This window comes from Trichosurus vulpecula, chromosome 6 (genome assembly GCF_011100635.1).
Source record: "Trichosurus vulpecula isolate mTriVul1 chromosome 6, mTriVul1.pri, whole genome shotgun sequence".
Lineage (NCBI taxonomy): Eukaryota > Metazoa > Chordata > Mammalia > Diprotodontia > Phalangeridae > Trichosurus > Trichosurus vulpecula.
In genome coordinates this window covers 179,684,741-179,709,600 of record NC_050578.1, presented here as the reverse complement: position 1 = coordinate 179,709,600, position 24,860 = coordinate 179,684,741, and positions in this window count along the sequence as shown.

Sequence of the window (24,860 nt, the reverse complement as noted above, 5' to 3'; positions counted from 1 at the left end):
CATCAAACCAGATAGATTGCAATTTGTTTCAGCTGAGGGAGTTCTTGCCCTGATGAAATTACAAATCTTTGATGCATTGATGTTGTGATGCATCATAATCACAATAAACCTTTCCAAAAGATGATGGCAGTGACTAACTTTCTAGTATGTAACTAATCTTTTCCTGAATGTTCCTCAGATAGAATAGCAATAGTCTTTAAGTACAACAAGGACTTCTGTATACCTTCCTAGGATAAATATCATCTTTATCTAGTGTCAGAGGGATATTGAAAAAAAAGTAGTAAACACCAATATTGACCTTTTCCCAGAAATAGTAACATACCCAAACTATAAGGAGGATGGATTTTAATGAGAATGCCCTTTAAATCAATAAAATTTACCTTATTTAGATCCATGCTTCTTTAAAAGAAATTCAACAGAGCAAAACTTTAATAAAATAAATGTATGTAAAGAAGAAATTGGTTATTAGAAGTCCATTGCTTATCTTCTTCCTATGCCATTCAGAAAATAGATTCAGCTACAAGAAGATATAAATCAGTTAGAGGACATTTCCAGTATGTTATATCACTCAATATAGGCATTCCAGGTTCTGTATAAATTTTATTTGGAAATTAGGATCAACCCATATGGATGTATAGCCAAAGAATAAAGTTGGATTAATTGGGGGAAAATCATGAGCATAGAGTTCTATTTAGTATAGCTACGTAACCAAAAGTTTACCTTAATATAGATAATCAGTTACTCTAGTACTGCATTAATACATGGATTTGACTGTCAGTTCTTCAAAAATTATCTAGCAGAGTCCAAGTTCTTGCAGGTCTTAACAAGCTGGAAAGGTTTCTTTTTTTACTTTTATTTTTTTCTCAATTACATGTAAACAAAAATTTTAACTTTTTTTTCATTATCGAGTTCCATGTTCTCTCCCTTCCTCCCTTCCCCTTTCCCCCTCATTGAGAAGGCAAGCAATTTGACATAGGTTACACTTGTGTAGTCATGCAAAACATATTTCCATGTAAGTCATGCTGTGAAAGAAAATGAAGACAAAAAAAACCTCAATGAAAAACAAAATAAATAAAAAGTATGCTTCAATCTGCATTCAGATTCCACTAGTACTTTCTCTGGAGATGGACGGCACCTTTCACCATAAGTCCTTAAGAATTATCTTGGATCATTGTATTACTGAAAATAGCTAAGGTATTCAGAGTTGATTTTCATACAGTATTGTTGTTATGTATGATGTTCTCCTGGTTCTGTTCACTTCATTTTTCAACAATTCATGTATGTTTTTCAAGGATTTTTTCAAGAGCATCCTGCTTGTCATTTCTCGTAGCACAACAGTAATCCATCATAATCATACACCACAACTTGTTCAGCCATTCCCCAATTGATGAACACGCCCCCCCCCCAATTTCCAATTTTGGCCATTACTAAAAGAGCTGCTATAAATATTTTTGTATTTATAGGTCCTTTTCCATTGTTTAAATCTCTTTAGGATATAGACCTGGTAGTGGTATTGCTAGGTCAAAGGGTATGCATGGTTTTATAGCCCTTTGGGCATAGTTCCATATTTCTCTACAGAATGGTTGAATCAGATCACAACTCCAGCAACATGCATTAATTTCTCATTTTTCCCACATCCCCTCCAACATTCATCATTTACCTTTTCTGTCCTATTAGCCAATCTAATAGGTATGAGGTAGTACTAACTCAGCATTGTTTTAATTTGCTTTTTTCCAATCAATAGTGAGAGTAAATACCTTTGATTACTTCATCTGAAAAATGTTCATATCTTTTGATAATTTATTACTTGGGAATAGGTTCTTATTCACATAAATTTGACTCAGTTCTCTATATGTTTGAGAATTAAAGCCTTTATCAGAGAAACTTGCTTCAATTTTTTTTTCAGTTGCTGTTACTAACTGTATTTTCCTCCATCTGATTCCACTCCCAATTATCCTATTCTCTCTCTCTCCTTTGAACCTGTCCCTGCTCAAAAGTGTTTTGCTTCTGACTTCCCCCTCCCCCGATCTGCACTCCCTCCTATCACCCCCCCCCCTTTCATCACCTTCCCCTTCTACTTTCCTCTTGGGTAGGAAAGATTTCTATATGCAATTGAGTGTGCATGTTATTCCCACTTTGATACAATTCTGATGAGAGTAAGGTTCACTTACTGCCCCTTAGCTCCCCTTCATTAGCTTCCATTTGCTCTATTCTAATTTTTAAAGAATTATTTTCTTGAGTGAAGTTTTGTGACTCCTTTTCCATTTGGCCACTTCTGCCTTTTAAGACATTCTTCTCCTCATTGGCTTTGTGGACTTCTTTTACCATTTGGCCTAGCCCATTTTTGAAGGTGTTATTTTATTCAGTATTTTTTGTTTGCCCCATTTACCAAGCTATTCACAAGTTTTTCATTATTTTCTTGCATCACTCTCATATCTCTTACAAACTTTTCCTCTACCTCTTTTGCTTGATTTTCAAAATCTGTTCTGAGCCCTTCCATGGCCTGTGAAAAATTCTTATTTTTCTTTAAGGTTTTAGGTGTACAAGCTTTTACTTGGTTTTCTTATTCTGATTGTATGTTTTGATCTTCGTCACCATAGTAAATTTCTGTAGTAAGAATTGTTTGTCTATTGTTTGCTCATTTTTACCAGACCATACTTGACTTTTAACTCTTTCTTAAAATAGAGCTCTGCTTCTAGGGTGGAGGGTGCACTTTCACAAGCTTCAGGGGTTTTGCGCAGCTGTTTTCAGAGATACTTCCTGTGACTTGTAAGTTTTTAATTCTTTCAACGTTGTATGATCCAAGGAGAGGTGTTTATGGCCCTACTTTCCTGTGCTGTGATCTGTGAGTGACCACAAGCACTCTTGTCTGTCCTGGAACTGTGAGGAGGGCCCCCCCTCCAATGTGGCTGTAAGTTCAGCTATGATAGCATTCCTCCTTGCACCAGGACTGCCACCCAGGACTATGACCTTGATCTGAGTATTGGCAAAGCAACAGAGTTCTGCATCAGTGCTAGCAAAGAGACCCCTGTAATCTCCTTCTAACCAGTTGTTCAATCCCCTTACTGTCTGTTGGGCTGAGAGCTACAGAAGGAGATATTGTCACTGCTTCCTGCTGATTCAGTCACTCCCAAGGTTTGCTCCTGGTTTTCTGTGCCTGGGACTTTGCTGGTGCAGCCTGTGCTTGATTGCCCTCAGCTCTCACCCAGGGGCAGCAGACCTATCCTACTGTCCTCCTAAGTTTTCTTTGGCATCTGTGGACTTAGAGGTCTGGAAACTGCCACTGCTGCCAGTGATTCAGCTGCACCGAGGACTGCTCTTAGTTTGCTGGGGTCAGTTATTCCCTGGTGCAGTCTGAGATGAACTGTGCTCCTCTTTCATCCTGCTGCAACAGACCTTTCCTGCCAACATTCTCACTTTTTCTTGGGCTGTAAATTTGTTTCACTCTATCTTTTTTGTGGACTCTGCTGCTTTAGAATTTGTTTAGAATAATTTCCTAAAGGTATTTGGAGGAGTTTGTGCCTTTACTTCACCATCTTGGCTCCTCCTCACATGGTTCTTATTTCTATGAATTTGAGAAATTCTATAAAATAGAGAAACTTGCTGCAACTTTTTCACAGTTATGATGATTACATATTTCCCTCCATCCTATTTCCCCTATTTATTATACTCTCTCCTTTCAGCCCGTCCATTGTCAAAAATGTTTTACTTCTGACTTTCACATCCTCCAATTTTTCTTCCCTTCTGTCAGCCCCACTCCTTCTCTTTAGGTCTTGCCTTCTACTTTCCTATATGGTAAGATATATTTCTATACTAAAGTGACTGTATATGTCATTTCATCTTTCAGACAAATCTTGTGAGAGTAATGTTCACATGCTCCACTCTCCTTATCTCCCATGTATTCTCTTCCATTGTAGAAGCTCTTTTGTGCCTCTTTTCTGTCTGACAATTTACCCCATTCTACCTCTCCTTTTCTGCTTCTGCCAGCCATTCCTTTATCATCCTCCATTTTTTTAGATAATAATCCCATGCCCTCTGTCTATGTTTACTCCTTCTAACTGCCTAAGAAAGAGAAAGATTTAGGAGTTACAAGTATGTTTGTCCCATATAGGAGTGTAAACACTTTAACCTTATTATATCCCTTATGATATACCTTACCTGTTTACCTTTTCATGCTTCTTTTGAGTTCTTCTATCTCAAAGTCAAATTTTCTATTCAGCTCTGGTCTGTTTAAAAGTCCTTTATATCATTGAATATCCATCTTTTTTCTGCTGAAAGATTAGACTCAGTTTTGCTGGTTGGTGATTCTTGGTCATAATTTTAGCTCTTTTGCTTTCTGGAATATCATATTCCAAGCCCTCTTATCCTTCAATGTAGAAACTGTTAAATCTTGTGTAATCCTGACTGTGATTTACTGATAATCAATTTTTTTTGGCTCCCTTCAATTTTTTCTCCTTGACCAGGTAGCTCTGGAATTGGGCGGTAATATTCCAGGCAGTCTTGATTTTGAATGTCTTTCCAGAGGTGATAAATAAGTGGATTCTTTCAATTTCTATTTTGCCCTCTGGCTCTAGAATATTGGGGCAATTTTCCTTGATAATTTCTTGAAAGATTATGTCTAGGCTCTTTTTTTGATCATGGATTTCAGGTAGTCTAATAATTCTTAAATTATCTCTCCTGGACCTATTTTCCAGGTCAATTTTTTCTTGAGATATTTCACATTTTCTTCCATTTTTTGATTCCTTTGGTTTTGTTTTACTGTATCTTCACGTCTCATGGAATCATTAGCTTCTTCTTGCCCAATTCTAATTTTTAAAGAACTATTTATTTCAGTGAGCTTTTTTACCTCCTTTTCCATTTGACATATTCTGCTTTTTCAATACTTCTCCTCATCAGTGAATTTTTTGTATATCTCTTTTCCATTTGGCCAATTTTGTATTTTAAGGTATTCTCCTCATTAGATCTTTGGGCCTCTTACCCTTTGTCGTATTGTGTTTTTTTTAAGTTGTTTTCTTCAGAAATTTTTTTGTGCCTCCTTTACCAAGTTGTTGACTTTTTTCATGATTTTATTGCATCATTTTGAATTCTCTTTCTAATTTTTCCTTTACTTCTCTTACTTGATTTTTAAAACAAGTCCTTTTTGAGTCTTTCCATGGCCTAGGACCAATTCATATTTTTCTTTCTTTGTGGCTTTGGATGTAGGAGTTTTTTTTTTCTTTGTTATCTTCTTCTGAGTTTGTGTTTTGAACATTCCAATCACCATAGTAACATTCTGTAGTCAGGATCATTTTTTGCTGTTTGCTCAGCCTATTCATTGCCTATTTCTTGACTTTTACCTCTATAATAAAGTGAGGCTCTGCTACTGTAGTGGAAAGGCTACTGTCCCAAGCTTCAGGTTTTTTTGTCTATCTGTTTTCAGAGATTCTTCTAGGGACCCATAAATTTTTAGTTCTTCCGAGGTGGTACAATCTGGGGAGAGGTGTGTTTACTACTTGCTTGCCCTATGCTTTGGTCTGTGTGTGACCACACACACTTTCCTTCTACCCTGAAGCTATCACTAGAGTCCCATCTCCTCTATAATAGCAAATTCTGGTATTCCAGTACTACTCCTCCGTTTGGGACTGAGACCCAGACCCAAGTATGGGGAATGCAAAAGAATCCTGCCACCAGTACCAGCAATGGGACCACCTTAACCTCCTGACCAGTTATATGATCCCCTTATCATGTGTGGGCTGAGAATTTTGGAAAGTGCTGCTGTCTGCATTGATTCAATTGCCCCCAAGCCTACTGCTGGTTCACTGGGTCTCAGCCTGCACTGGACTGTGCTACACACTCTCCCTGGTGGAACAGACCCTTCTTGCTGACCCTGTAAGTTGTCTTGGGCTGGAAAATTGTTTCATCACATCCTTTGGTAGGTTTTGCCATTTCAGAATTTGTCTGAGGCATTATTTAAAGAGGTTTCGAGTGTTTTGGGGAAGACCTCAGGTAAAGCCCTGCTTTTCAACTGCCATCTTTGCTCCATCCTTTCCCCAGGTTTTTCTGAAAGTGTCTTGCTTGTAATTTCTAATAGTAAAAAAGTATTCAATCATAGTCATATACCACAACTTGTTTAGCCATTCCCCAATTAAAAGGTATCCTCTCAATTTCCAATTATTTGCCAACACAAAAGAGGTGCTATTAATATTTTTGTACATATAGGTCCTTTTCTTTTTTTCTTTGATCCCTTTGTGGTATAGATCTAGTAATGCCACTTTTTGGAAAGGTTTCCGGTACCCAACTGGCGGAGTAATAAATTTATATTACTTAAGAACTAGTTACATTATGACTTTAGGCTCCAACCTGTCCCTTTGAAATGATTAAAGACATTGAAGAAATCAGAGATTCAATGAAGTATTTGCTCCCCACTTCAAAGGTATTTTAATCTTCCAGATGGTGGAGGTGATGTCTTACCTTCTTTCTATGCCCCATAGAATAGAACTTCATATGTACTTGATCTTGAGGAAGATTTTTTGATCAGTTGACACTTTCCATGGCTAACAGGAGCGCAAAGGTTATCCATCTGCTTTTCGCAGTAGATTGATCTGCTGAGTAAAGTTTTATTTTTTTTAAATAAGATTTTTTATTTTTAGTTTACAACACTCAGTTCCGCATAATTTTGGGTTCCAGATTTTCTTCCCCCCCTCCCCCAGTCGGCATGGATTCTGATATATCTTCTACATATAATTTTGCATTGAACATATTTACACAATAGTCAAGTTGTAAAGAAGAATTATGACCAATGGAATGAATCATGAGAAAGAAGAAACAAAACCAAAACCAAAACCAAAAACTAAAGAGAAAAAAAAGAGAGCAAACAGTGTGCCTCAATCTGCATTCAGACTCCATAGTTCTTCCTCTGGATGTAGATAGCTCTCTCCATCATGAGTCCTTTGGAGTTGTCTCTGAACCTTGTGTTGCTAAGAAAAGCCAAGCCTATCAGTGTTAGTCATCACAGAATCCATATATCTGTGGTTGTGTATAATGTTCTCCATGTTCTGCTCCACTCACTCAGTATTATATGGTGTAGGTTTTTCCAGGTTATTATGAAGTCCATGTCTTCCCCAATTCTTATAGCAAAATAGTATTCCATTACATTCGTATACCACAACTTGTTCAGCTATTCCCCAATTGATCGGCATCCCCTTGATTTCCAATTCTTTGCTACTATAAAAAAGAGCTGCTATAAATATTTATGTACATGTGGGTCCTTTTCCCACTTATGTGATCTCTTTGGGATACAACCCTAGAAATGGTATTGCTGGGTCAAAGGGTATGAACATTTTTATGGCCCTTTGGGCAAAGTTCCAAAATGCTCTCCAGTAAAGTTCTTTTAGCTGTTGTTTTTAGAGAGAAGGTAAAAATGTCTATGAAGACAAAGGGCATTATAGTCTGCTTTGGTGGAAGTAATCTTTACACTCAAGAAATCAGGGATAATGAGGCTACTAAACTCAATGGACCATAGGTGAACATTGGTAGTGGTGATTGTAGTGATGGTGATAGCAGTAGTGGTGGTGGTGTTGGTGTTGGGGTGTGTATGTGTGTGTGTGTGTATGTGTGTGTACATTTTACAGTTTTCCTAAAACATACCATAGCAGTAAATTAATAGTGATATTAACTTTTTTTGAAATTCTTTGGATAAAATTTTATTCATTACCACTGCTATCTATCATCATTAGAAAAAAGATATTAAAAAGATGAAATTTTATTTTATAGCAGGCAGTAGAAGGGGAGTGTGGAGAGTGGGGAGTGCATGCACATACACACACATACATCTACAGACACGAGATAAGTAGAGAGATAGAGATAGATAGGGATAGGGACAGGCATGATATAGGTATAGAAATCTATTGATAGAGATATATTGGTAGATAGATCTATCTACATATGTATATATGGAGAGACAGACAAACTGAGAGACAGAGAGACAGACAGAGAGACAGAAAGTGTATCTATCCATCTATCATCATAGTCTCTGACAGCAAAAAAAGCAGAATCCATTTCCTTAGAGGAATAGAATAATGAAAAAGTGCAGAGCCTTAGCTCAATGTGTTAGAAAAGGAAGCATAATTGATTAGAGCTGAAACTTCAAGATCCAGGAGTCAAATTTTTCTGAACTCCTTTGTCCAATGAATTGTAAAAGTTGGACTAGAAGTGGAAGGTTGTTATTTTTTTAATTGCCTTGGGTTCCTTTTTCCTCTAGAGATAGCTGAGTGGCAACAGTTACCCTGAGGTTTCTTTCTTCATGTAGGTGGCTGCTGCTGATATCTTAAAGGTAGAAAGTCTGTGTAAAGTGATCAATAAATTTCTGTGACATTGATGATTCAAATGAAGGAAAAAAAAGCTCAACCTCATTAATGAATTGATCCTCTGCCTTCTGATTAAAATGGTGCTCCATTTTAGGGTGAGTTTTGATTATAAAGCAATATGTATGACAAGAAAGGCCCCTAATCACATAGACAGAGAGGAGGAAAGAAATGGACTAGAGTACTATATTGGTATCCAACTACTGCTAAGTGACATAAAGGAAAGCCAACAGCCTCTTTAGTGGGCATCCTGTGGAGGATCCATGGGAAAACACGGACAGATATCACAGTGGCTGACAAGCCTTGAATATGTTGTAGTCTGTACCAATGAAACATACCTAAACCAAGTGGAGGATGAAGTTACCCAAAGCAGAAAAAGCTCCTAGGTATAGCTTTGCACTGGCAAAAATATTCATATCAGTGAGATCATAGAAAGTATGACCTTCAATTGCTTGAAACACTGAGGCTCTCATTTCTAGTTTCCTTAGTCACAATTGATCTCATGCTGTGAATGAAATACCTGTGTCTGAATTTCATTTTGAGACTCCAGTTTTCTAATGTTAAGATCATTTTCTCCGGTTACAGTCTTCTAGGACTAGGTAAAGAATTTATTAGAATTCATTTTATCTATTACATTCAGAATCTTATAACTTCAATAAGGTCACTAAAGGTTAAGATTTATTTAATTAAAATGAATAAGCCCAATTTCCTAAAACTTTTCTTTCAAGCAAAATATTTGATTCTGATTTGCTGGGTTCTTTTCCCTCTTAATGGTAATCATGCCTTATAAAGAGACTGTAGCCCAAAGGGTCTTTTATAGCAGCTTCCAGCTATATTTAACAGGCAAATAGCAGGAAGAGTGATCTGATTTATAGCCCCTTGTTCACTGATAGTATTTATTAGGTTTCTGGCCACAGCATTAGGCCATAGGTTCCTGGATAGCTATAATAATTAGGAAATCACTTCCCTCTTATTAAGACATTAGAGTATCTTTCCAGTTAGGAGAAATTAACCAATTTGTTTCTCTGTCCTTCAAAAGTAGTTGTGCGTCTATCACATTAGAACTTCACTGCCTAGTGTACAGCATTTGAATGTAGAAAAAAAAGAGGGGGCAAGAGAAGCAAAGAAATACAACTAGAACATGTTGTAATAGGAAATTTCTCTTTATGTTGAGGTAAATTCTGCCTCTCTGAGATTTTTGCTCATTGCCTTTAGAGCTAATTTCTGGAGGAAAAGAGGACAAGTGCAATCCTTCAGTATGAAAGCTATTCAAATACATGAAAATAACAATCACAGGATCTCCAGAGTTAAAAGAATGTAAATCTGGAAGGGACCTCAGATACCATTGAGTCCAACCTCTTTTTTCATAAATTCATTTAAATTAATTTTCCACAGCTAATAAATATTTGTAATGAGATTTGAAACTAAGTCTTCTTGACTCCAGACTTAGCACCCTATCTACTTTGTAGTGTTTTCTCTTCAAGAATTCACTCTAAAAATTTGTAGATAAGTTACCATGAGTGACTCAGTTTACCTTTTAGAATTTCATTTTTCTCTAAAATGAGGACAATAAGACCTGCTTCACTGGGTTACTATGGAGAAAGTACTTTCTAAAAATTAAGGAACTATACAAATATGAATTAAATCTCTAGTTCTTAGGTGATACCACACATAGGGATAGAGAGTATATCTATAATTTCACTAAAACAGGCAATTAGCTGATGAGGAAATTTCATCTACCAATGCAATTAGATACCTTTCTGATTTCAGCGAGTTGCCTTGAGCATTGAAAGTACCAACCATGTGCCGGGCACTATGCTTAGTAATGGGGATATAAAAAGAGGCCATAAAATACATATGTGGTAGAGACAGAACTTAAATCCAGGTCTTCCCTGTTTTGAGGCAAGCTCTCTATTGACTACTGCCTCTTATGTAGGGATCTCAAAATCTCATGTATGCTGTTCCTGCCTTGTTCTGGATACCTTGTAATTTTGGAAGATTTTATAAACTCATTCAGTTTTGAAAGCTCATTCTAGGATATAGCAAATGTAAATTGCCACTAATAAAAAATATGCTAATCATAACCCCTTTCAGTGTGAGAGATTCCAATTTGTAACTATTGTACACACTCTCCTATTGAGTGATTCATGCTTGGTAGAATCCAACTGTCATCTTTTTTTTTTTTTGTTCCATCCAATTTCATGTAGTAGAAAAATCTTCCACCAGTTCTCAAGGAAGCTTTTATGCTTCTCTGTCATTGGAAACAGAGAGGCCTTCTTCATTGCATTTCCTTCATATACTCAGATCTTTAATGACAGCCATTCAATTTGATAGACATGGAAGCTTGGCAAATGACTGAGCAAATGATAAGCCTCATTTTGGCACATTCAGAACATAGAGATAGCATCTGTTCACTGTCGGGGAACTACAGAAGGCTATCTGGGAAGATGCCTAGAATAGTTGGAAGTGATGATGTGACTATAGCTAACTTTATGAGTAGGTAAAATAAGAAATATATCAATATACCAAGATTTGAGGATTCCAGACAGATGCTATGTCCCAAAAGATCTTACTTATCTGCCCTTTGTGGATACGATGCACCATTTAGTATTTATTCCTTTTGGTTAAGCATTGTCGTCTTCTTCTTCTTCTTCTTCTTCTTCTTCTTCTTCTTCTTCTTCTTCTTCTTCTTCTTCTTCTTCTTCATCCTCCCCCTCCTCCTCCTCCTCCTTCTTATCTAGTCTTAGTTGCCAACATGCTTGAAAGAGATAACAACTCAATCACTGAAATTTTAGTACAAATGAGTGCATCAACCTGTAGGAAAGAGAACCTGTAGGCAACAGGAAAGCACTGGCTTGCTTTGTGGTCAAATGTTGCTGCTTTCATGAATGTTTTCCTTAATCCCACCTGCTTACCCAGCCAGAAGTAATTTCTTGTGCCTTTGAACTTCCACATCACCCTGTAGCTCTCTTATTTTATTTTAACCTGCATTAATAGTTGGCCTGTTCTCAGGATAACAGTAAAGATTCAGTTGCTTGGTAAGGATTGAAATGGTCTTTGTGGTCATGAGTTGTGAAAAGGCTTCTGATAATGTTTTCAAAGAATCCTGAAAGAGCTGGGAAAACCCAGGAAGAGGGATGTGTGACCCAGTGATGGAAGGTTGAATTGTTTCCGTGTTGTGACAATTAAAACTTATAGAGTCAAGGACTTAGCATTAGAATTCTGCTTCTTACTATCTCCTTGGAAAATTTTGAAATAGCTATTGCTGATTTTTATCATCCACTCTCCTCGTAATTTAGGTGAGGTGGCTAGAGAATGTTAGTGGTATGTAAGCCCAGCACATGATGATGGGTCAGATGATTGTTGCTTTCCTAAAGACATGAGAGTTAGGGAGAACACAGCTACCCTTAATTGTAATATTCCTCCAGAGTTTGCATTTCTCTGAGAGTGGAGTTAATTCAGGAAAGCTCTATGTATTTCAGAAGCTGGCCACTTCGATTCAGTGTATAATCATGATGATTCCCCCTTCTTCACTCTGATTTCTTCATATTTCGTTGCCATTATTCTGTTAAAAGTAATAGTGTGTCTTCCTTGACTATCCCACCTCACTATACTCGTCTTGATGTATGTCTTGCCAATTAGCTCCAATGACTCTCCTAATGTCATTGGTCCTTTTCAAGAATGAAGGACAAACAACAATCTTTGAGTAGTAATAGCTACCTTCTGAGGACCCAGCTGGCTAATTCTAGCTATTTCTTCCTCCTCCTCCTCCTTTTCTTCTTTCACTTTCTTCTTCTCTCTCTCTGTCCACATGGGGACACATACACTTACATGTGGATGCTCTGACCAAAGGAGTGTAAATTTTAATCGTTTATAGTTCACAAGGTATCTCGCGGTCTAGGGGCTAGATTATTTTCCTTCCCTATATATTTATTGTATCATTTTTCAACTGGGAAAATTAACTATTTTGTCTCATGTAGCACACATTTATGACTTTTTTAAATATAGCTCTGAAACTAGGCTCTGTTAAAGCCTATTGTAATTCAAATGGAGCTACCTGACTGTACCTGTAAACCTAAATCACTCCAGATTTCAGTGAATGGCCAATAACAGGTCCCAGCCCAAGTCTCACTTGCTCCTTGTTTGGGTTTTGATGTCTCAGAGTGAGTGTGAATAGCAATTCTTTTTGATTTTGTTTTGTTTTGTTTTTCTGGCCAGAAAAGCAAAGGATTTTCCCCTCCCAGATTAATTCTTTTATTTATTTATGTATTTATTATTTATTTAATATTTTTAGTTTTCAGCATTGATTTCCATAAGATTTTGAATTACAAATTTTCTCCCCAATTCTACCCTCCCTCCACTCCAAGATTGCATATATTCTGATTGCCTCATTCCCCAGTCAGACCTCCCTTCTGTCATCCAATTCCTGCCCCCCATCCCATTTTCCCTTACTTTCTTGTAGGGCAAGATAGATTTCTATGCCCTATTGTCTATATACCTTATTTCCCAGTTGCATGCTGAAACAACTATTTTTTTTACAACATCTGCTTTTAAAACTTTGAGTCCCAAATTCTCTCCCTTCATCCCTCCCCACCCACCCTCCCTAAGAAGGCAAGCAATTCAATATAGGTCACAAGTGTATCATTATGTAAAACCCTTCCACAATACTCATGTTGTGAAAGACTAACTATATTTCCCTCCCTCCTATCCAGTACCCCTTTATTCAATTTTCTCCCTTGACTGGGTCCCTTTTAGAAAGTGTTTGTTTTTGATTACCTCCTCCCCTATCTGCCCTCCCTTCTATCATCCCCCCTTTTATATCCCCTTCCTCCGTCTTTCCTGTGGGGTAAGATACACAATTGAGTGTGTATTTTATTCCCACCCCAAGTCAAATCTGATGAGAGCAAGATTCACTCATTTCCCTCTCATTTGCCCCCTCTTCCCTTCCTACAGAACTGCTTTTTCTTGCTGCTTTGGTGTGAGATAGTTTACCCCATTCTATTTCTCCCTTTCTCCCTCTCTCAATATATTCCTCTCTCATCCCTTAATTTTAATTTATTTTTTTAGATATCATCCCTTCTTATTCAACTCACCCTGTGTCCTTCGTGTGTATATATATATATATATACACACACACACACACACATATAGGGGTATATTCCCTTCAGCTACCCTAATACTGAGATCTCATGAATTACACACATCATCTTTTCATGTAGGAATGTAAGCAAAACAGTTCCACTTTAGTAAGGCCCTTAGGATTTCTCTTTCTTGTTTACTTTTTCATGTTTCTCTAGATTCTTGTGTTTGAAAGTAAAATTTTCTATTCAACTCTGGTCTTTTCACTGAGAAAGCTTGAAAGTCCTCTATTTTATTGAAAGTCTATTTTTTGCCTTGGAGCATTATACTCAGTTTTTCTGGGTAGGTGATTCTTGGTTTTGATCCTAGCTCCATTGACCTCTGGAATATCATATTCCAAGCCCTTCGATTCCTTATTGTAGCAGCTGCTAGATGTTGTATTATCCTGATTGTGTTTCCACAATACTCAAATTGTTTCTTTCTGGCTGCTTGCAGTATTTTCTCCTTGATCTGGGATCTCTGGAATTTGGCGACAAAATCCCTAGGAGTTTTCTTTTTGGGATCTTTTTCAGGAGGTTATCTGTGGATTCTTTCAATTTCTATTTTACCTTCTGGCTCTAGAATATCAGGGCAGTTCTCCTTGATAATTTCTTGAAAGATGATATCTAGGCTCTTTTTTTGATCATGTCTTTCAGGTAGTCCAATAATTTTTAAATTATCTCTCCTGGTTCTGTTTTCCAGATCAGTGGTTTTTCCCATGAGATAGTTCACATTGTCTTCCATTTTTTCATTCCTTTGGTTCTGTTTTATAATAGCTTGATTTGTCTTAAAGTCACTAGCTTCCACTTGCTCCCATCTCATTTTTAAGGTAGTGTTTTCTTCAGTGATCTTTTGGACCTCCTTTTACATTTGGCTTGGCTTTCTGGAGCTCTTTAGCCATTTGAGTTAGTCTATTTTTAAGGTGTTATTTTCTTCAGTATATTTTTGGGTCTCCTTTAGCAAGTCATTGACTTGTTTTTCATGGTTTTCTCACATCATTCTCATTTCTCTTCCCAATTTTTCCTCTACTTCTCTAACTTGCTTTTCCAAATCCTTTTTGAGCTCTTCCACAGCCTGAGACAAATTCATATTTTTCTTGGAGGCTTTTCATGTAAGCTCTCTGACTTTGTTGACTTCTTCTGGCTGTGTATTTGGTCTTCTTTGTTACCAATAAAGATTCCAAAGTCTGAGTCTGAATCTGAGAGTATTTTTGCTGCCTGGACATGTTCCCAACCAACTACTTAATCTTTGAGATTTTAGTCAGGGGTATGACTGCTTGTTGAGTAGAAAGTACTTTGTCCCAAGCTTGAGGGGCTGTGCTATTTTCAGAGCTACTTCTACACAGCAAACTCTGCCACACCAGTGCTCCTTTTCCCCCAAGAACCACCAACCAGGATTGCTGCCCAAATGCAGGCTCCTGCTCTAATCCTCAGCTTAATATCTCCCACCAGGTGGGTCTAGGGCTGGAAGAAACTGCAGCTGTATCTCTGGAAGCAGCCTCAGAGCTGCAGTACCTCCATGTCATCCCCACTTATACTCCCGCCCCCCGACCTGGGCTGTAGCCAACCTGAACTCCTTTCACTCTGTTCCAGCAGCTTTTCACATAAACCTGCTCTGTTGTCTTTGGCATTTGTGGGTTGAGAAGTCTGGTAACTGCCATAGCTCACTGATTCAGTGCACTATGCCTGTTCTGCCTGGCTCCTGGTCTGGTTGGTCTGGCCCATGCTTGGCTCTGCTCTGTTCCAATCCCAGCTTTGTGTGATAGACCCTTCCCAGCAACCATCCAGGCTGTCATGGACTGGAGCGCTGCTTCCCTTTTCTATTTCGTGAGTTCTGCAGCTCTAGAATTTGTCTAGAGCCCTGTTTGGAGGGAACCGTGGGGGAGGGTCCTGAAGCAATTCCCTGCTTTCCAGCCACCATCTTGGCTCCACCCACCAGATTGATTCTTTCATGAAGGCAACCTAGGACTTCTTTTGCCTCAATTCTTACCCAGCCCTTAATTACTGAATGCATGTTGCCTCAGACAAAATGAGACCTGGAAGAGACCTTAGCTTAAAAAAAGCCAAGGTCTCCCACTGTATCCAGGGTCATAGCCACTCCTCTTGACCTATGTTTTGCCACAGGACTAGAATGAATCTGGAGAAGAGAATGAGGCTGATGACTTTCCACATCTCTGCTTCATTTAAATCCAATTCATTGCAAATCAATACATCACCCTCCAGTTGTTACTGGTCCTCCTCCAGAAGAAAGGATGACCAACGAAAAAGTAATTACCTTTTTTTAGGAAGAATATTTCTTAATTGAATTAATCAATCAGAAATCTGTTGAAGAAGGCCCATACCATCCTAGAATCAATCAAAGCTATTGCTGTGGGACTTTATTATGTTTTAAGGAAATTTAATAAAAGGGAGGAACTACTTAAAAGCAGATAGAAACTCTAAGGGCCTAGAAGTGGAGAGAAAGGAATGAGGTCATATAGAATGAAGCAGGGGAAAAAAATGGTAGCCCAAAGGAAAATTATAAAATAAGAAAGAAACAGTAAGCTTGAGCTGTAGCAGGTAAGGGGAATATTAAGCTCCATAGGCTTTAGAAACAAAAGAATAGGATTGTTGTCACCAGTATGCCCATTTATTCAACAACTGAGGGAAATCATAAAAAAACGTATCTTCTTTCCCCATTTTTTCCTTCTAAGACACATTTATTATAGTATATATTTTTGTTATTTTTTTGTTGTTGCCTAAATATTGTTTCATAAGAGAGAGGGTAAGGCTTAACTAAAGATATAGTTAAATGTAAATTAGGACAGAGAGCCCAATCTCTACCCAATATATTAGAAATTTTCCTCCCTGGTGGCTAAAATCAATTGTGATTAAACTCATAACTTTTGATGTAAAATAAACTTTCTAAAGTTAAAGAAGATAAGCCAGGTATACTTTAGGGGCATTATTTTACCTAGCTTTAAAAGAAGTAATTATTGTAACCACGATACTAATGCCTATATATAAAATATATTAGCAGCTATTATTGTTTGGCTGTTGTTTGGTGGGTGATAGAAAATGGGAGCTAACATAATCTGGGACAAAAAAGTAGGCTTATCCTGGTAAGGAGGAAGGCAATGCTCAGGCTAGGTGGAATATAACAATGGCTCTCCCCCAAACACCACTAATCTGATGGTACAGCCTGCAACTACTTTCTGTGCTCACTTAAGGTGATAAGTAGAAATAAAAACAAAGAGAAAGAAGTATAATCTGGTATGTTAATCAACTATTAATCAGCTCAGAACTTAAAACTGATGTGAACCAGGGCAGGATTTACTTTGCAAATAGGTAGAATATGTAGTCAAAACTTTTCTATGGCATCAGTGAGGTGGTGTAGTGGATAGAATTCTGGGTCTAGACTTAGGAAGACCTGAGTTCAAATTGAGCCTCAGAATCTTAAAAGCTATGTAACCCTGGCCAAGTCACTTAACATCTATGTGCCTCAGTTTCCAATTGTATAGTTGAAATAATAACAGGACCTACCTTTTGGTATTGTAAAGATTAAGTGAAGTGTTTGTAAAGAGTTCAGTTAGTGTTGGGTCCAAAATAGGTTCTTAATGCCTTTTCCCCACTTCCTTCCATATCTCACTCCTCCTACCTTTACCCTACCCCTCTAGGCAATGCCCAAATCATCACTCTAGCTTGGAATTTCTTCAGTTGCAGAGAGCTTTCATTCCACAATTAGAAGTAAAGGTTAAATCCTAACTCTTCCTTAGGGTAACTCAAAATCACCCTACTATACAATTGACTAAGTATACTGAAAACAAGTTTCTCTAAAAGTGAATACTGAACTTTTATGGTATAGAGGAGTTACTAAAGACAGTAAAGGATAAAGAAAGAGGAAGACTTCCAGGCATATAGGAATAATCTAAATGAAAAAAAAAACACCTCTGACTTCAAGCAGACTACCTCAGCTTAAAACCCAGGAGCTACCACAGCATGTTTAACCAAGACATCTTACTAGACAAAAATAATTTTCCCATTAAGACAACATCTCAAGCAGTATCCATTGCTCTGTATCTCAAAACAAGTAAGCCTGAAAGTCTGTCATCCTAATTTATTTGCAATTCTGTTTTTTTTTTTCTAGCTGATTTTCCATTTTTAACATCTCATGAAATTGTGGATGGGAAATATAAATTACATGAACTAGTTTATCTCTTGTGACTGCAAGATCCCCCTGTGATCCTGTATAAACTCAAGTGCCCTACTGCTTTTTTAAGCTTTTTACTCAATGAGTAGAGGAATGTATTTTTTTAATTTTTTTTCTCCTTTGGGAAATAATTTTGTCTCCAATCTAAAGAGTTACCAGACTATGAAATCAAGTTTGTTTCACATCCTTATTTCCTTTTTTTTTTTTGATTATGTTTTTTTTTTCAGCAGAAACTGGCTTAACATTGCTTTATTCCACAAAACCATAATTTAGTGATCTTAATTCTTTATCTTAGCTAGTGATGTTTGGGATGTCTTATAGTAATGAAAGGAAGAAAAATCTTCCCTCATCACATCAGGAACTAGGCTCAATAGCAAGTCCCAGGTTCCTCAGTCAGTCAGTCAGTCATCATTTATTAAGGGTTTGGTAGACACCATGCAAGTCATTGACTATACAAAGAAAGGCTGATGATTCCCTGTTCTCAGGGAACTTAAAAATCTAATGAACACAAAATAGTGGGTAGGCTATCAACTGGTGAAGAGCTAAGTGCTTCAACATACACACACACACACACACACACACATGCCACAGACACACAAAATAAAACAAATAAAAAACAACTAGAAGGGGCAGTGCTACCAATGAACCTACAGGCTGACAAAAGCCACATAAACATGTACAGTAGTTCCATTTCATTCCTAAAATGGCTTTGAAAGACTGCTTCATGACTCATATATGCTCGCTTAGGTTCAGCACCATCTACATCATTACAGACAGACTCGCCTAGTCTCTTTGACTTTATCGAATCCAGTTTCTCATTTCTAGTCTAGTATAGTTGCCTGGTCTGGTTTCAGACCAATTGACTATGTTTCAGATTTTCTTTTACTTCCGTTGAGTTGGGTGCATCCAATCAATACACTGCCCCTCCATTCTTCTCCATATTCTGACCTGTTTGATTTCTTGGCTAGAGAAACATTTGCCAAGGTCCTCATGAGATTCAGAAGGCTCAAAGAATTTAGAATTAGAAATAACTTTATAGACGATCTAATCCAACCTTTTCATTTTACAAATGACGGAAGTGAAATGTGAGGTGACTAGCCCAAGGTCCCATCACTAGAATCAGGATTTTTACCCTGTCCTTTTTATTCTAAATCTGTTGCTATCCCCACTATAATATGTTATTGTAGTAGGTTCCTATTTCCTGTCCAGAATCCTATTACCTCTCTCAGTTCCAGTTTCTTTGATTATACTGTGCAATATCCCAGCACTCTCCAGTCTAACAAAACTAGTCTTCTTGCTATAAAGAAATAGCTGTCACTTAAAAGTGAACTAGAGACCCTAGCTTCTTTCAAAATCCCCTAATAACTAATGCCATCTTCCCCTAAAATTGCACTTTATTCTTTCTTTATATTTTATATGTATTTATTTTATATGTGTGTAGGTACACACATAAGCATAGGTGAACAAGTTTTTAGGTTCCTAATAGCACAAAGAAAAATTCAGCTCACTTCAACAAACATATATTAGTTATCTCTGATTAGTGCTTGCAATATATAGACATCAATGAAATAGTAATTAGCCTGAAGGAGCTTATGCTTTATTGGGGCTGAGTGGGAGGGGGAAGCATAACTTGAACACGCAAGTAAATTCCAGGCAACTTGAGAAGGAATACAACATTCGCATCAGGAAAGGCTTTGCAGAACAGCTAGCATCTTAACTAAGTCCTGAAGGAAGATGAGGATTTTGCATTCTAGGCATGGGAATTTATGCATGTATGGATATGTGAGACAGAATGGATACTTGGAACAATCAGGTGGGATGGAAACATAATATGTGGGTGGGAGGGGAATCATTAAAATTAGGCTGAAAAAGGTAGGTTGAAATCATTTCATGATGGACCTTTAGCAACTAAGTTTCATATAGAGATTATGTTATGTCTTAGAGAAAATACAGAAACACAGACAATTTCTGATTAAGCAGTGATGTGGCCATACCCCCAAGACTGAACAAAGATGAGAACTATAGAGTTTTGCTTCTTTCCATTGGAAATGAATGAATACCAACTCATTGATAAAGTGGGATATAGACTCAGGTTGTATCCTTCATATTTTAATAATATGATAAGTACTCCCTATTTAGATATTAGTGTCCACTATTTCCTTAATGGAAAATATATTCAAATGGATCTATGATCTTATCAATTGGAAGTTTCCTCTTAGGATGCATGTCATAGTCTATCCAAGCTTGCTTATTTTAACTCTTCTCCATGTCCTCCCAAAAGTTTTCCAGAGATGCACCTACTCAATGTACTAGAAGCTTTCCTTACTTTCTCCTGACATCACAAGTGTTCCAATAGAACACTCTGGCTATCGAGCTGGCATCCATTATTTTTGCAAAATGACAACAAAAGTAAAATGCAAGCAAGGAATTATCACACCATGTAACACTCTTAATCCTAGTGTCATCTTTCTGTTGATAATGATTTGCTATTTTTCCTGTATATAGTTTGTTTGTATCTAATGATTTGCATATTGTCTCCTCTATTAGATTGTGAGCTGCTCAAATGCAGGGATTGTCTTTTGCCTTTCTTTCTATCCCCAAGAGTTAGCACAGTGCTTGGCACATAGTAGACATTTAGTACATTTTTGTTGATTGGCAGGTGCACTAAATTACTATGACAGAAGTCCACTCTAGAGAAGGGATTTGAGTCTTCACAGAGTAGAGTATTTCCTGTGATAAGAGGGGATCCCACAGGAAGCCCATTTAGTTTTCAAGGTGTGGGACATCAAACTTGCCATTTCAAAATCACATCAAACCCATTTTTTAGCCTCTCTGATAGCTCTACTCCAGAGAGGCTGCCAGCAGGATGTCACTTTCAGTTATTTCCCAGCTGTCATCAACAATGTTGCATTGGCCACTAAGGAAAACAATCCCCAAACTACAAAAATTAATGTTCTTTTTGCTCTCCTGTCACAAATGAATGGATTTTCAAATAGAAATTATACAAGGAAAATTGCTTCCAGAGTAAGACCACATTCTGCAAGTAAAAAAAAAAATAATAATAACCAGCAACACATCATGCCATTGTTTATTTGTATTTGTCTGACTGATGTAAGAGCTTTTTAGAAAACTGGAGTTTACAGCATCTAATTATGATGAACCCTCAATGGATATTACCATGAGAACACAGTTAGACACATGTTCTTCAGTCACTGTCATGATTGCTTGTCAAAGAGAATGCCATAAGTTGCATGGCCTTTTCTGATAAAATGAAGTTTATGAATTAATCTGGAGATATTCAGAAATTTCAAGATCATTTTACAAATTATAATTAATCTTCTAAAATTATAGTAATTATGTCAGTCTACATTGAAGAATGACCACTAAGCTAACCTTCCAAAGATCAATTTGACCTTTGTTTCCATGGTGAATTGTTTCATGTGTGACAGTGCTATCATGTTTCAATAGATCAGTAATTTCAAGGACATGGGTGTTTACTCCATTCAATGGTACAATTCACAACCCATCCATGCTAGGTACATAGACATAAATCACAAATTATCCCACAGAGTGTCAATTAGTTCAGTGGGGCATGCTTCAAAATGCTTGTCTTTCCAGCTTAACATTCTCCCCAGTAATAAATAAATAAGATAAGAAACAAATAAAAGTTGCTATATTATGATTATCATGATCACAAGACACTTTTTTAGGGTAATTGCAGTTATAGTTGTTTACAAGAAGAGCTTCTATAAATATATAAATGCCTGTGTGTGATTGTATCTGTGTGAATGTGTGTATGTATGTGTGTCTGTGTGTGTGTACAATACAAATAGGGAGGGATGCAGGAAAATTGGGACACTAATGCACCATTGGTGATGACTGAACTGATCCATCCAATCTGGAGAGCAATGTGGAACGTGCCAAAAGGGCTATAATACTGTGCATACCCTGAGATCCAGCAATGCTGTTTCTAGGTCTTTATCCCAGAGATTTTTTTTTTAAAGAGAGAAGAACCTATTTGTGGTGGTAAAGAATTGGAAGTTGGAGAGAATTCCCATCAATTAAGGAATGGCTGAACAAGTTGTAGTATATAATTGCTATGGAATACTATTATGTTAAAAGAAATTATGAGCAGGAAGATTTTAGACTTACATTAACTGATAAAGACTGAAGTGAGTAGAACAAGCATATCATTTAACACAGTAGAAGCAATATTGTGCAATGAACAACTATAAATGATTTACTTATTCTCAGCAATACAATGATCCAATCTCAAAGGGCTCATGATGAAAAAGAACTGGTGGATTCTGAATGCAGAGTGAAGCTTACTATTTCTCACTTTCTTTCTTATTTATTCATTAATTTTGTTTGAGTTTTCTTTTACAAAATGACTAATATGGTAACATGTTTTACAGGATTGCCCATGTATAACCTATGTGGGATTCCTTATCATCTCAAGAATGGGGTAGGCAAAGAAGGGAAGGAGAGAATATGCAACTTAAAATTTAAAAAATAATCAATGTTAAGAATGGTTTTACATGTAATTAGGGAAAAATAAAATATTATTTAAAAAAAAAGAAATGATGAGCAGAATGGTTTCAGAAAAACCTGCAAAGAATTATATGAACATATACAAAGTGAAATGAGCAGAACCAGGAGATCATTGTATACAGTAATAGCAATATTACAATTACAATTAACTGTCAACAACTTGTCTACTTTGATCAATACAATGATCTAAGTTAATTCCAAAGGACTCTTGATGAAAAATGCTATCTATCTTCAGAAAGAAAACTAATAAAATCTTAGTGCAAATCAAAGTATAATTTTTCACTTTTTTTTTCTTTTTTGTGCTATAGTTACTATGGAAATATGTTTTGCATGAGTTCACATGTATAATTGATACCATATTGCTTGCCTTTTCAATGGGCAGGGTAGAGACTGGAGGATGGAGAGAATATGGAATTCAGAAATGTTAAAAGTAATGTTTTTTTTTAATCGATAAAAAAAAAGTAATGACCATTGTTCAAACAATGAAGATATATAATCTCTCTAGCTGAGACAACCCTCTGCCTCAAAAGTCAATGTCCTTTCTTGTTACAGGTGGATCATATTGCCATCCTTATTGCTATGACTTCTTTTACTTCTTGGAGATCTATTTCCTGAACTTCATCCATTTCCCTTGTTTTCTGTCCCACAGTTTGTACTAATTTTTTTTTCTATTTTCTGTGATCTGAGCTTGTCTGTCTCCAATGCCTTTCTGCATCACTCAGGTCTTATTTCAACTTTTTTGGAACTGGCTTTTCACTCTGGGTTCACATCCACTCCTGGTCACATCCTTGGAATACAAAGATTTTTTTTTCTTTTCCTTTAATAAAACAGGTAGCTAGAATAAAAGGTAAAAATCTGGTTGCCTCCAACAGAAAATGAGGTCCTTCTTCCCCACACTAACTCTGATGCAAATTTTCTCTCTCAACCCAGGGAGCAGGAGTTATATTACTAGGGAGGATGAAGATTCAAAATTACCAACAGTCTCCAATGGCACTGAAAATTAGATTTCTCATGACTCTTAATAGAAAGAAGCATGAGAGCTATCTTTTTTAATAGAGATTCTCATAGGCAAAGTCAGTTGGTTCACCCTTGATTTTCAGAAAGATAAAGCCACACTGATATGAACTCTAGCTATTATCTTTAATTATTATCCTGGGTCCTGAAAGACATCTGGGTGATGAAGATAGAAATGGAATGTGATTGAGGGGTCAAGATGTATAGATCAAAATAATATGCTATTGATAGTAGCTTATGTTTAAATACAGAAAAGTTTTATCTACCACCATTCCTTGACAACAACACCTGACATCTGTTTCGCAGATTAAAGTTTAAGAAAGTTTTGCTTGTATTTTTACATACATTATTTCATTTGATTTCCCAGCTTCTAAAATATTCTCAACTTTCAACCAAGAAGACAGGGTAATTACCCACAAAGGACCTATGTAAACCCTTTAAACATAGGCATTAGTAATAAATGTCAGGTGTGTCAAGCCCTTATACTAGCAAAACCAAAATTTTCTAGGAAAATAAGTGATAAAAAACTCCTGGAGAACCTTTTTTTATTCAGTCAAGGAATTACAGAGTCCAGGAAGAAGGAAGAAATAATGATAATTTACAGAAGAGGTTGAAAACTTGATGAGATCAAAAGCATTGCATGGTTCATATTTCTTATATCGGATCTTAGTGTACACTTTCATTTTAATAGTAATCTAATACAACCCCCTCATTTCTTTTCATATTAAGAAAAAAACCACTAAACTAAAGGAAACCCAAAACAGATCTAGAGTAAGGAAGACATTTGCCCAAGATAGCCAAGATTTTGAATAATTTCTTTGGCCTAACAAGAATGACTTGAATATGCTACTGACAGATACTCTACTCTAGATTTCATATTCTGCTCTTTAATAGTGACAAGCAGCCTGGATTTATTTTCTGTCTTAGAATAGAGTAGATTTTGTTCTATAACCTTATGCTGCAACTTTTCATTTTCTTATACCTACTTACACATAAATACATAGTCTTTGAAAATTGTAGTTTTGAATAACCTGAGGCCAAAACGATGCATTGTGAACTCTATTTCACATTAAAACTGTCCTTTGGTTTGTGGCTAATTCTGTATCTTATACTGTACTGGACTGGTGTCTCCAACTACTCACTGGATCAGGGCACAGTAGGGCTCCATGAATTGGTTTATTTCAGGCATAAGAAGTATCATGTTAGCTGCTGTCGCATATTAGAAAGACACATATGGAGGAGAGTCAGGGGTCCTAAGTGAGGACACCCATGAAAGAGATCTAAGGAATGAGACTGGGAAGTGAAAACCAGGAACCAAGATAGAGAGAACTTGGTTAGAATAGGAATTATGTCATAGATTCTGCCAGCAATTATGTATGTTCTTACTTCCAGATGCTTCTAATGCATGTATCAGCCCTGCCCATAGAGAGTGTATTCATCCTCTTCATCTCTGCTAGGAATAGCAAGGAGATATTACCTATTCATGATCACAGGATCAGAATTTATGTGGTTGCTGAAGGTGAAAAATATTCATTTAAGATAATAATAAGAGTAGATCTTTGCTAAAATCTGTCAGCTGTTAAAGCATACAAACAACATTATGCTCTCAGAATTATTACATGCCTAATGGAAGTTGAATAATACTTT